Source organism: Hemibagrus wyckioides, linkage group LG20, assembly GCF_019097595.1.
Source record: "Hemibagrus wyckioides isolate EC202008001 linkage group LG20, SWU_Hwy_1.0, whole genome shotgun sequence".
Classification (NCBI taxonomy): Eukaryota; Metazoa; Chordata; class Actinopteri; order Siluriformes; family Bagridae; genus Hemibagrus; species Hemibagrus wyckioides.
In genome coordinates, this window is record NC_080729.1 from 5281849 (window position 1) to 5292548 (window position 10700).

Genomic DNA, 10700 nt, shown 5'->3' on the forward strand with positions numbered 1-10700 from the left:
GCAGTAGGTATTGGATTGAATGCTGTAGGTACAGAATCGTTTGCAGTAGGTACCTAATGGGATGCTGTAAGTACTGAATTGTATGCAGTATGTACTGAATCGAATGTTGTAAGGACTAAAACGTATGCAGTACACACTGAATCAAATGCAGTAGATGCTGAATCAAATGCAGTAAGTAGTGAAGTGAATGCTGTAAGTACTGAATCGTATGCAGTAATTACTGAATCGTTTGCAGTAGGTAGTGAATCATATGCAGTAGGTACTGAATCGAATGCAGTAGATATGGAATCATATGAAGTAGATACTGAATCAAATGCTGTAGGTACTGACTTGAATGCAGTATGTACCGAATCAAATGCAGAAGGTAGTGAATCGAAAGCTGTAAGCACTGAATCGTACGCAGTAGGTACAGAATCGAATACTGTAGGTACAGAATTGTAGTACAAATGCAGTAGTACAAATGCAGTAGGTACTGAATCGAATGCTGTAAGTGTTGAATCATATGCAGTAGGTACTGAATCGAATGTTGTACGGACTGAATCGAATGCAGTAGACACTGAATCAAATACAGTAGCTGCTGAATCAAATGCAGCAAGTAGTGAAGTGAATGCTGTAAGTACTGAATCGAATGCAGTAGATGCTAAATCAAATGCAGTAGGCAGTAAATCGAATGCTGTAGGTACTCAATCAAATGCAGTAGATACTGAATCGTATAGAGTATCGAAAGCTGTAAGCACTGAATCGAATGCAGTAGACACTGAATCAAATACAGTAGCTGCTAAATCAAATGCAGCAAGTACTGAATCGAATGTTGTAAGGACTGAATCGAATGCAGCAAACACTGAATCAATTGCAGTAGATGCCAAATCAAATGCAGTAGTTAGTGAATTGAATGCTGTAAGTACTGAATAATATGCAGTAGGTACTGAGTCATATGCAGTAGGTATCGAATCAACTGCAGTAGCTACCAAATCATATGAAGTAGATATTGAATCAAATGTTGTAGGTACTGAATTGAATGCAATATGTACTGAATCAAATGCAGAATGTACTTCGGTTTCCTCCTCAGTCCAAAGACATGCGTTATCGGCTGATTGGGTGTGTACTTGTGCCCTGTGGTGGACTGGCAGCCTGTCCACTGTCCAGAGTGTCCCCTGCCTTGAGCCCTGAGGCTTCTGGAATATTCTCTAGGTTTCTTGTGTCCCTGTGTAGGATAAGCAGTGAATAAAATGGATGGATGGTTGGATGCATGGATAGATGGATAGATGAATGAATAGAACTGAGAACTTTGTCACTCAGACGTTTGTCTTTATATTTTTTTGTTTGAGTGTAATCAGTGTTTCTGGTAACAAAAATGTTCTTTCAACAATATTATTCTTCTCTTTAGACGTAATGTCGTTTTGAGCAAATCATTATTAATCTTATTGTTGAACAAAGACATATACAAACGTTCAAGTTTCATTCAAAAAGTTATTCTAGGAAGAGCCATAAATATGCACGCCCTGGCAGTATTCTATCTTTCTGAATCAATAGATGTGTTTTGATCCATTTAAGATCAATTTAAGGGCTTTGAATGAAATATGGTTTGAAATATAAGTATGTTTGGATCTTGTATTTGCTGGAATCTCTGATAGCGTTTTTTGTTCACTTTAATATCACTTAAATGTTCACTTTTGTTCCCTCTTCAAGGTGCTTGAAGAATGTAAGTGCAAAAAAGCATTAACTACAAAGGGCCCATGATGGAGGGGGAACCATGTGCACAGCATCTACTAGTAGCTACGTCAAGTAACTTTCACAGAGAATTAGTTTTGGATTGTGAAGTTTTTTATTTCATGTCCTCAGGAACCCTGATGTGCTTTGTGATGGATGAATATTTATCACCCAACACATCATTTAAGGAAAATATTACTGTTATTAATTTGGTCTAGTCACAAATCAATTCATAATCCTGACTTCATGGTTCGCTTGGATCGTCAGAATACTATGGACAAAAAATTTAATTGAACTGAATGCTGTAAGTACTGAATCTAATGCTGTAGGTACTGAATCTAATGCTGTAAGTACTGAATCTAATGCTGTAGGTACTAAATCATATGCTGTAAGTACTGAATCTAATGCTGTAAGTACTGAATCTAATGCTGTAGTTACTGAATCTAATGCTGTAGTTACTGAATCTAATGTTGTAGGTACTAAATCATAGGCAATAAGCACTGAATCTAATGCTGTAAGTACTGAATCTAATGCTGTAGGTACTAAATCGTATGTAGTAAGTATTGAATCATATGCAGTAGGTACTGAACCATATGCTGTAGGTACTAAATCATATGCAGTAGGTACTGAATCTAATGCTGTAGGTACTAAATCATATGCAGTAGGTACTGAATCATATGCAGCAGGTACTGAATTGAATGCTGTAGGTACTAAATCATATGCAGTAGGTACCGAATCATATGCAGTAGGTACTGAATCGAATGCAGCAGGAACCGAATCAAATGCAGTAGGTACTGAATCTAATGCTGTAGTTACTGAATCATATGCAGTAGGTACTGAATCAAATGCAGCAGGTACCAAATCGAATGCAGCAAGGTACCGATTCGAATGCAGTAGGTACCAAATCATATGCGGTAGGTACTGAATCAAATGAAGCAGGTGCCAAATCAAATGCTGTAGGCACTGAATCATATGCAGTAGGCACTGAATCGAATGCAGCAGGTACATAATTGAATGCAGTAGGTACCGAATCATATGCAGTAGGTACTGAATCAAATGCATCAGGTACCAAATCGAATGCAGTAGGTACCGATTCACATGCAGTAGGTACTGAATCAAATGCAGCAGGTACCAAATCAAATGCAGCAGGTACTGAATCGAATGCTGTAGGCACTGAATCATATGCAGTAGGTGCTGAATCGAATGCAGCAGGTACTGAATCGAATGCTGTAGGCACTGAATCATATGCAGTAGGTACTGAATCGAATGCAGCAGGTACCAAATCAAATGCAGCAGGTACAGAATCGAATGCTGTAGGCACTGAATCATATGCAGTAGGTACTGAATCAAACTCTGTAGATACTGAATCAAATGTTTTAGATAATGAATTGAATGCAGTAGGTACTGAATTGAATGCAGTAGGTACTGAATTGAATGCAGTAGGTACTGAATCGAATGCTGTAGGTACTGAATCAAATAAAGTAGTTACTGACTCAAATGCAGTAGGTAGTATCTAGTCCACTGGGATAGACTCCAGGCTCTTCATGACCCTGTGTAGAACAAGTAGTGCGGACAGAAGATGGATGGATGAATCGAATCAAATTATCATTAGTCTTAAGTCCCTAGCTAATATTATACAAACATTAACATATTACAGCGCATTAATATAAAACCTATCTGCTATCATATCTGCTGGTCACATTCTGACTTTCTCTTCACCTTCTGACCAATCAGATTCAAGAATTCTGAGAACACTCTGGTACACAAACAATGAGTGACTCCTTATGAGCGTAAACATATAGAGCCACCATATGGTTTTAATTTAATACAACCTTTTCATAGGAGGTGCTATTTGTCTGTAAAACATTGGGTTCGAAAATATTGGCACCCTTACAGTTAATATTTGTTGCACTGCACTGGGCTTCTTCCTGTATTGGCTAATGAAAATCGGAGACACCTGTTGAACAATTAAATGCAAAACTTCTGACCAGGGAACAATGCCAGTGTTGTACCTTCTGTAACAAAATAACGCTAAATAACGATATTACTTCCTTATCATGATATCATAATACAGGTGTTCTAAACATCTGGGCTTTGCCCTTCGGTCCTGAATGTGTCAATAAAAAAATATTAACCGCTAATCAACAGTGTACATTATATCTATCTTTTATTAACCATCAAGCTCATATTTATTCATAAATTCATCTTGCCTATCAGAATATTTGATTCCCGCTCAGCAAGCATTTTGATTATGACAGAGTTTCAATTTCTTTTTTTGTCTAAATGACAGAATCTGCAAATGTAATTAACACGACGCGATAGTGCTGCGAGGGACTCATAACCTTCGTCTTTCCCCTCGATACTTCAGTTATCATTTTGATAAAATTCATGCAAATGACTGAGGAAACAAGGAAAAAAAAAATAATAATAACAGAACGATTTGGATCTGATTAAAGCTAATGTCATTACAGAGATATGAACAGGACGCAGTGACCCTTCAGCAGTTTGGTTGCTAACTTTTATTTCCGCGCTTGTGAACTGCTGTCAGCTGAACAGAGCAGATAAAAGACTTTATAGATTTGACTTAACTTGAGATGAATGAGTAAATGACCTTGTGTTCCTCAGCGTTTCTTGTAGAAACCGTACTTCAAGTGAATACATATCCCTATACACCTGAGCATTAGATAGAGATATCCAGTCAGCCAATCATGTGACAGCAGTGCAATGCATAATATCATGCAGATACAGGTCTAAAAAAATGGTCAATTTAACCGTGGTATCTCTGTCAGGTGACCCTGGGATGGTCCGAGTATTTTAGAAAACTGGGATTTTCACACACTACAATCTCTATTGTGCGAAAAACAAAAAACATCCAAATCCTTTATTTTTGTCACATAAACATTACAGCACAGTGAAATTCTTTCTTCACATATCTCAGCTTTGAATCAGAGCACAGGGTCAGTCATGATGCAGTGCCTCTGGAGCAGAGAGGGTTAAGGGCCTTGCTCAGGGGCCCAACAGTGGCAGAGCTGTGCCAAATTGACAAGGGCCAAATTGTGGTGGCTAGATGACTGGATCAGGGCAGCTCCAAAACTGCAGCTCTTGTGGGGTGTTCCCAGTCTACAGTGTTCAGTATCTATTTAAAGTGGTGCAAGAAAGGAACAGTGGTGAACCGGCGACAGGGTCACGGGTGGCCAAGGCTCATTGATGCACATGGGGAGCGAAGGCTGGCCCGTGTGATCCGATCCTAGAGACGAGCTACCGTTGCTCAAATTGCTGAAGAAGTTAATGCTGGTTCTGAGAGAAAGATGGCTTGAAGCCTGATTTTCTGATCAACAACCTAGAGCCTTAACCACTTGTGTTGTCCACTGAGTGACAGTTCTGTCGGTGGAAATGTTAAGTTAATGAGGAGGTTCAGAGAAGGATGGCTAGACTGGTTTGGGCTGACTGAAAGGCTAATGTAAATAATCACTCATGGTGAGCTAAAAAGCATTGAGATTTCAAACCTTGAAGCAGAAGAAGACTACAACTTACACAACTAAGAATGTGAGTCTGAGACTGCAGTGGGTACAGACTGGACATCTGAAGACGAAAGAGGTGATGATGATGATGATGATGATGTATGCCGTCAGAATCTTATTTGCAGCCAGTTGTCATGGATTATTGCTTTTGAAGCTACTGTCCCCTTATTATACTCAATATATTCATTTCCATTTTTATATTGGAGTACATTCTTGCTTAATCTACAAGTGTGCACTTCATATTTTTAACTTTTCTCATCAGATTTTCTTGTTTGTTTGTTTTTGGTTTGTTTATTTGTTTGTTGTTGCCCAACACATGAAGCACCAGACTGCTGCATTCATATTAAACCACATTTCCAGCTCGGAAGGCGGTTGGTCGCTCAGCCTCGACGTCAGCCTCAAGGGAGTCGTCTCTTTCACCACCATTTAAAATTCATGATTACTAATAAACCAATAGCGTTCTCTTCAGCCGTGATGGGCCAGCAGATTAGAAAATTCACATTCCCTCTAAACGCCTGCTGATTCTCATCAAAACAGCACAAAACATTCGGTGATTAAGAGCGCGATGAGGCGTGCTAATGCTAGCCCAACTTAGCTGCTAGCGCATCTGCTGGGACTTCATTCAGGCAATAAGATGCATTTAATCAGATTAATGAACGTCATATGCTCTCTGAGGCTTTTGTATGAAGAGGTTAGCATTAGCATGAGAACTCATTTGGGTTAGGGAAGAGAAAATGACAGATTTTACTACTTTAAGAACACTACTTTGTACTGTCTAAGTACAAAATACATTTGAAGCTGAAGTCAGAAGTATAATAAATAACAAAAACGAGATAGAATAGATAAATAGAAATATATAAAATCTATCTATCTATCTATCTATCTATCTATCTATCTATCTATCTATCTATCTATCTATCTATCCTTCTCTCTCTCTCTCTCTCTCTCTCTCTCTCTGTATGCCTGTAATAAGTGTACAGTGTAAAGATGAACTTAGCATGTTAACATTAGCATGTCTGTTTACATGCGCCGTTTGCTATGCCATCATCCTATAGGTAGCTTTCAGACTATCTATCTATCTATCTATCTATCTATCTATCTATCTATCTATCTATCTATCTATCTATCTATCTACTCTCTCTCTCTCTCTCTCTCTCTCTCTCTGTATGCCTATAATAAGTGTACAGTGTAAAGATGAACTTAGCATGTTAACATTAGCATTAACTGTTTACATGCGCCGTTTGCTATGCCATCATCCTATAGGCAGCTCTCAGACTACATTTTTATCTATCTATCTATCTATCTATCTATCTATCTATCTATCTATCTATCTATCTATCTATCTATCTATCTATCTATCTCTGTATGCCTGTAATAAGTGTACAGTGTAAAGATAAACTTGTTAGCATCATTATCGGAAACTAAGGGGTGTCCAAACTTTTGCAGTTCCTTCATTTGTACCGATAACATGTAGGATTTGGTTGCTACATTAACACACTATGTGAGAGCTGTGTGTTTCAGGTAAATAAAGTAAGTAAAGTGCCATTCTTCTGGTCATATGTAATGGAAGCTCAGTTCTTGTTGACACCACGTGCCCTTTACCTCACACTGTGTGTGTGTGTGTGTTTGGACATGGATGAATAATTAAGTCGCGTTCAAATCCACCGCGGCTGTGGTGTAAAGGGACAACGAAGACAGATGGCACAGCGCAGATAGGATCCAGCACACGCACGCGCACCCCCCCACCCCCCATCAGAACCGAGCTCGCACCGCTAACACCGTCCTCGCGCCTTTTGTTTCTGCCGTTTTTAATTTGGGAGAGCCGATCGAGTGTGACGCCGCGTGTTTACCGGGCGCGTCTGCTTAAAGCCGTGAAGCGTAGAACATAATAGAAATTAACATAAGACAATCTTCCGGGGCTCGCGCGGTGCCGAATTAATCCGCCAGAACACTGCAGAGGTTAAAGCAGCTCCGCTAATAACCGCTCTGCCTGCAGGAGGAGTGAAAAAAAAGAGAAAAGAAGCAAGAGGTGAGACGGATAAAGCTGCTAAATTTCCCCTCGGAGTCGCGAGCGGATTGTTTTCAGAGGCCGATAATCACGGTATTAGGGCAAAACTCTGTATCAAGAGGCCAAGAGAGGAAGGCTTGAGGAGAGAGATAAAGTGTATCCCTTCATCCATCTCTCAGGAGCAACCTCACACTCATCCTTCTCACTGTGATCTGTGAAAAATGACTGCGCATCATCAGTCAGCTATAAGAATATTTCCAAAAAAAATTATTTTCTCAATCCTGCACACGTGCGTAGGGGCGAGCGGGGTAGGTGGTCACATGGCTAGTGCTATGTTCACAAATACAGCAACCTGAGACTATGCATTTTCTGTCAAAGCTGTCACACTTCCATTGATTTGAGTGACAGCGAGTGTGGGTGACTAGATGTGGGCGTGTCTAGTGACGCAACAAAGTTTATGCAAATATGGAGCAGAAACTACTAATAGGAGTGAAGACTCGCGTGATCCGAGGCAAAGAGCAACGACTGATTCTTCTCCTTCATCTTGTATGATATGTTGCATATATACACTGGTGAATTTTAGATACGAACACAGAATGTTGGAATGCTGTTTCCTAAACATTAATAATTCAGTAACCAGTAATCGGAACGTCTACTTGTGACTTCATAACACAGCGACTGATGATAAAAACACTGTATGTGTGAACGAAGCATAGGTTGTCACACTGTTCATACCTCTAACTCAGTTTCCTCAATTTTTTCCCAGAGGCAGGTAGACTTCCTGGAGCATCTCTTTAATCCAGAGGCAGGTAGACTTCCTAGAGCACCTCTTTAATAAAGAGGCAGGTAGACTTCCTGGAGCATCTGTTTAATCCAGAGGCAGGTAGACTTCCTAGAGCATCTCTTTAATCCAGAGGCAGGTAGACTTCCTGGAGCATCTCTTTAATCCAGAGGCAGGTAGACTTCCTAGAGCATCTCTTTAATCCAGAGGCAGGTAGACTTCCTGGAGCATCTCTTTAATCCAGAGACAGATAGACTTCCTGGAGCATCTCTTTAATCCAGAGGCAGGTAGACTTCCTGGAGCATCTCTTTAATCCAGAGGCCGGTAGACTCCCTAGAGCATCTCTTTAATGCCCATGCACAGGAGAAACTGATTGTGGAGTTTCCTACTAGAGGTCGAGGTAGTGACTTCCACATCCCAGTGGTTATAATCCGAGTCTTTCCTTGGTAATAGTACAACAGTTGATCTGATGACTGAATGGTCGCCGTCTAGTCTACATATTACCATAGGATGCATACTGGACATAACGAGGGACACATAGCAGGTGCCCCATTATAAAATGCTTCTTGGTCTAATAGACTGGTTAGCAAAAGTGAAAAACCTTGTGGCCCTTAGGAACCCAACAGTCCACTCGATCCAGATGATGGAGTACTACTAGACAGCAGAAAGTCTAGAAAGTTTATCTTAGGGGCCACATGGTGGTCCAAACTTCTTGTCACTTCGCCTGCATCCACCCTCCAGAACTTAGACAGAAAAACTAGGATCCAGATGATATAAGGAAGACCATTCACTGTGAATAAGTGCAATACTGAGGTACGGTATTTAAGATGCAGCAGAAGGTCTGTTTATGTGCATGACTGACATTCTGATAGAAACATGGGTTGCACAGTTTAAGCACAGAATGCAGTAGAACAGGACACACACATACACACTTGTTCACCAAAATGGTCAAGCAAAATTGTAATTATTTAAGAAGACAGCGCCACCTTTTGGTGATGAAGTGGAAACAACACACAAAGCATACACATGGCAAACAGCAGGAGGCAGATGGAAGGGTCACTGTTTGTGCCAGGCGGTCAGGGAGCCAGGAGATGAAGCCAGTAAAACACACACACACACACACACACACACACACACACTTTGTTCTGATTTGAAGACAGGGTGTTGGGGGAGTTCCCATTTAATTTCTTTCTCTGTTTACCTTCAAAATGGGCTGACAGAGAAAAAGTGTTTATATGTGTGTGTGTGTTTTTTCTTTTACAACAACCTCTAAATCTACTACAACTACAACTAACTAGTGCCCAGTTAGGATTTGCACAGTTCAAAAACTCTGTGCCAGTTCTCACTTGTAGCAGATGTTGTCTGAAGAACCTTATGTTTCTTTGCTAGGAAAATATCCTGCTGCTCTGTCTGGATTACAAAATACTTTACTGCCTTTTCAGTATGGATGGTTTCATGTTTTCATCTTCCTGACAATCAATTTTACAAAGTCCTCAATAAAATACACCAGTCAGGCATAACATTATGACCACTGACAGGTGAAGTGAATAACACTGATGATCTCATCATGGCACCTGTTAGTGGGTGGGATATATTAGGCAGCAAGTGAACATTTTGTCCTCAAAGTTGATGTGTTAGAAGCAGGAAAAATGGACAAGTGTAAGGATTTGAGCGAGTTTGACGAAGGGCCAAATTGTGATGGCTAGACCACTGGATCAGAGCATCTCCAAAACTGCAGCTCTTGTGGAGGTGTTCCCGGTCTGCAGTGGTCAGTATCTATCAAAAGCGGTCCAAGGAAGGAACAGCGATGAACCGTTGACAGGGTCATAGGCGGCCAAGGCTCACTGATGCACGTGAGGAGTAAAGGCTGGACCGTGTGGTCAGATCCAACAGACGAGCTACTGTTACTCAATCTGCTGAAGAAGTTAATGCTGGTTCTGATAGAAAGGGGTCAGAATACACAGTGCATGACGGGTCAGGGCAGCAAAAGGGGGACCAACACAATATTAGGCAGGTGGTCATAATGTTATGCCTGATCGGTGTATGTTCATTATATTTTTTGTAATAATCAAAATATCGGCTGAAGATGTGAGGAGGTCATGGGTGTAGAAATTTTGGTTTGCCTATAGAACATAGCAGCAAGAGAGAAATTTAAAGTTCTCTGTTTTCCATGGGTGAAACTTCTAATCTCATTGCTCACAATATATTTAATGACCAGACCACATTTCTTCTCGAACTTTCCATAACAATAAGTGTAACTATGAATAAATAGAAACTACAGTGTGTGATTTCAGACAAAAATTGTTACCATTATATCACTTCTATACCCCCTACAGTGCTGATAACAATCATAGGAAGCGTCCTGCTAGTGTGCTGTCCACGGTTCTTGAGTTTCTTCAGGAAATTGAGTTTCTAGTGGGCAGACCATACGACTCCATCCGGAGAAATCCTTAAAGGTTTTATGATGAACCCTACAACATCGTATTTCTGTTTCAGAATAGGTTCCAGATACCAAGTTTCCCCCCCTATGTCTGACGGCATACGACAAACAACCCAGTGTGAAGTTCTTTTATTTACAATGTACAGAAAATTAGACAGAGCGAACGTACATGTGTGTGAACATAGAGACATTGAGGAAGACATTTAAAAATCATCAGCCTGTTATCATTCATGTTTATCG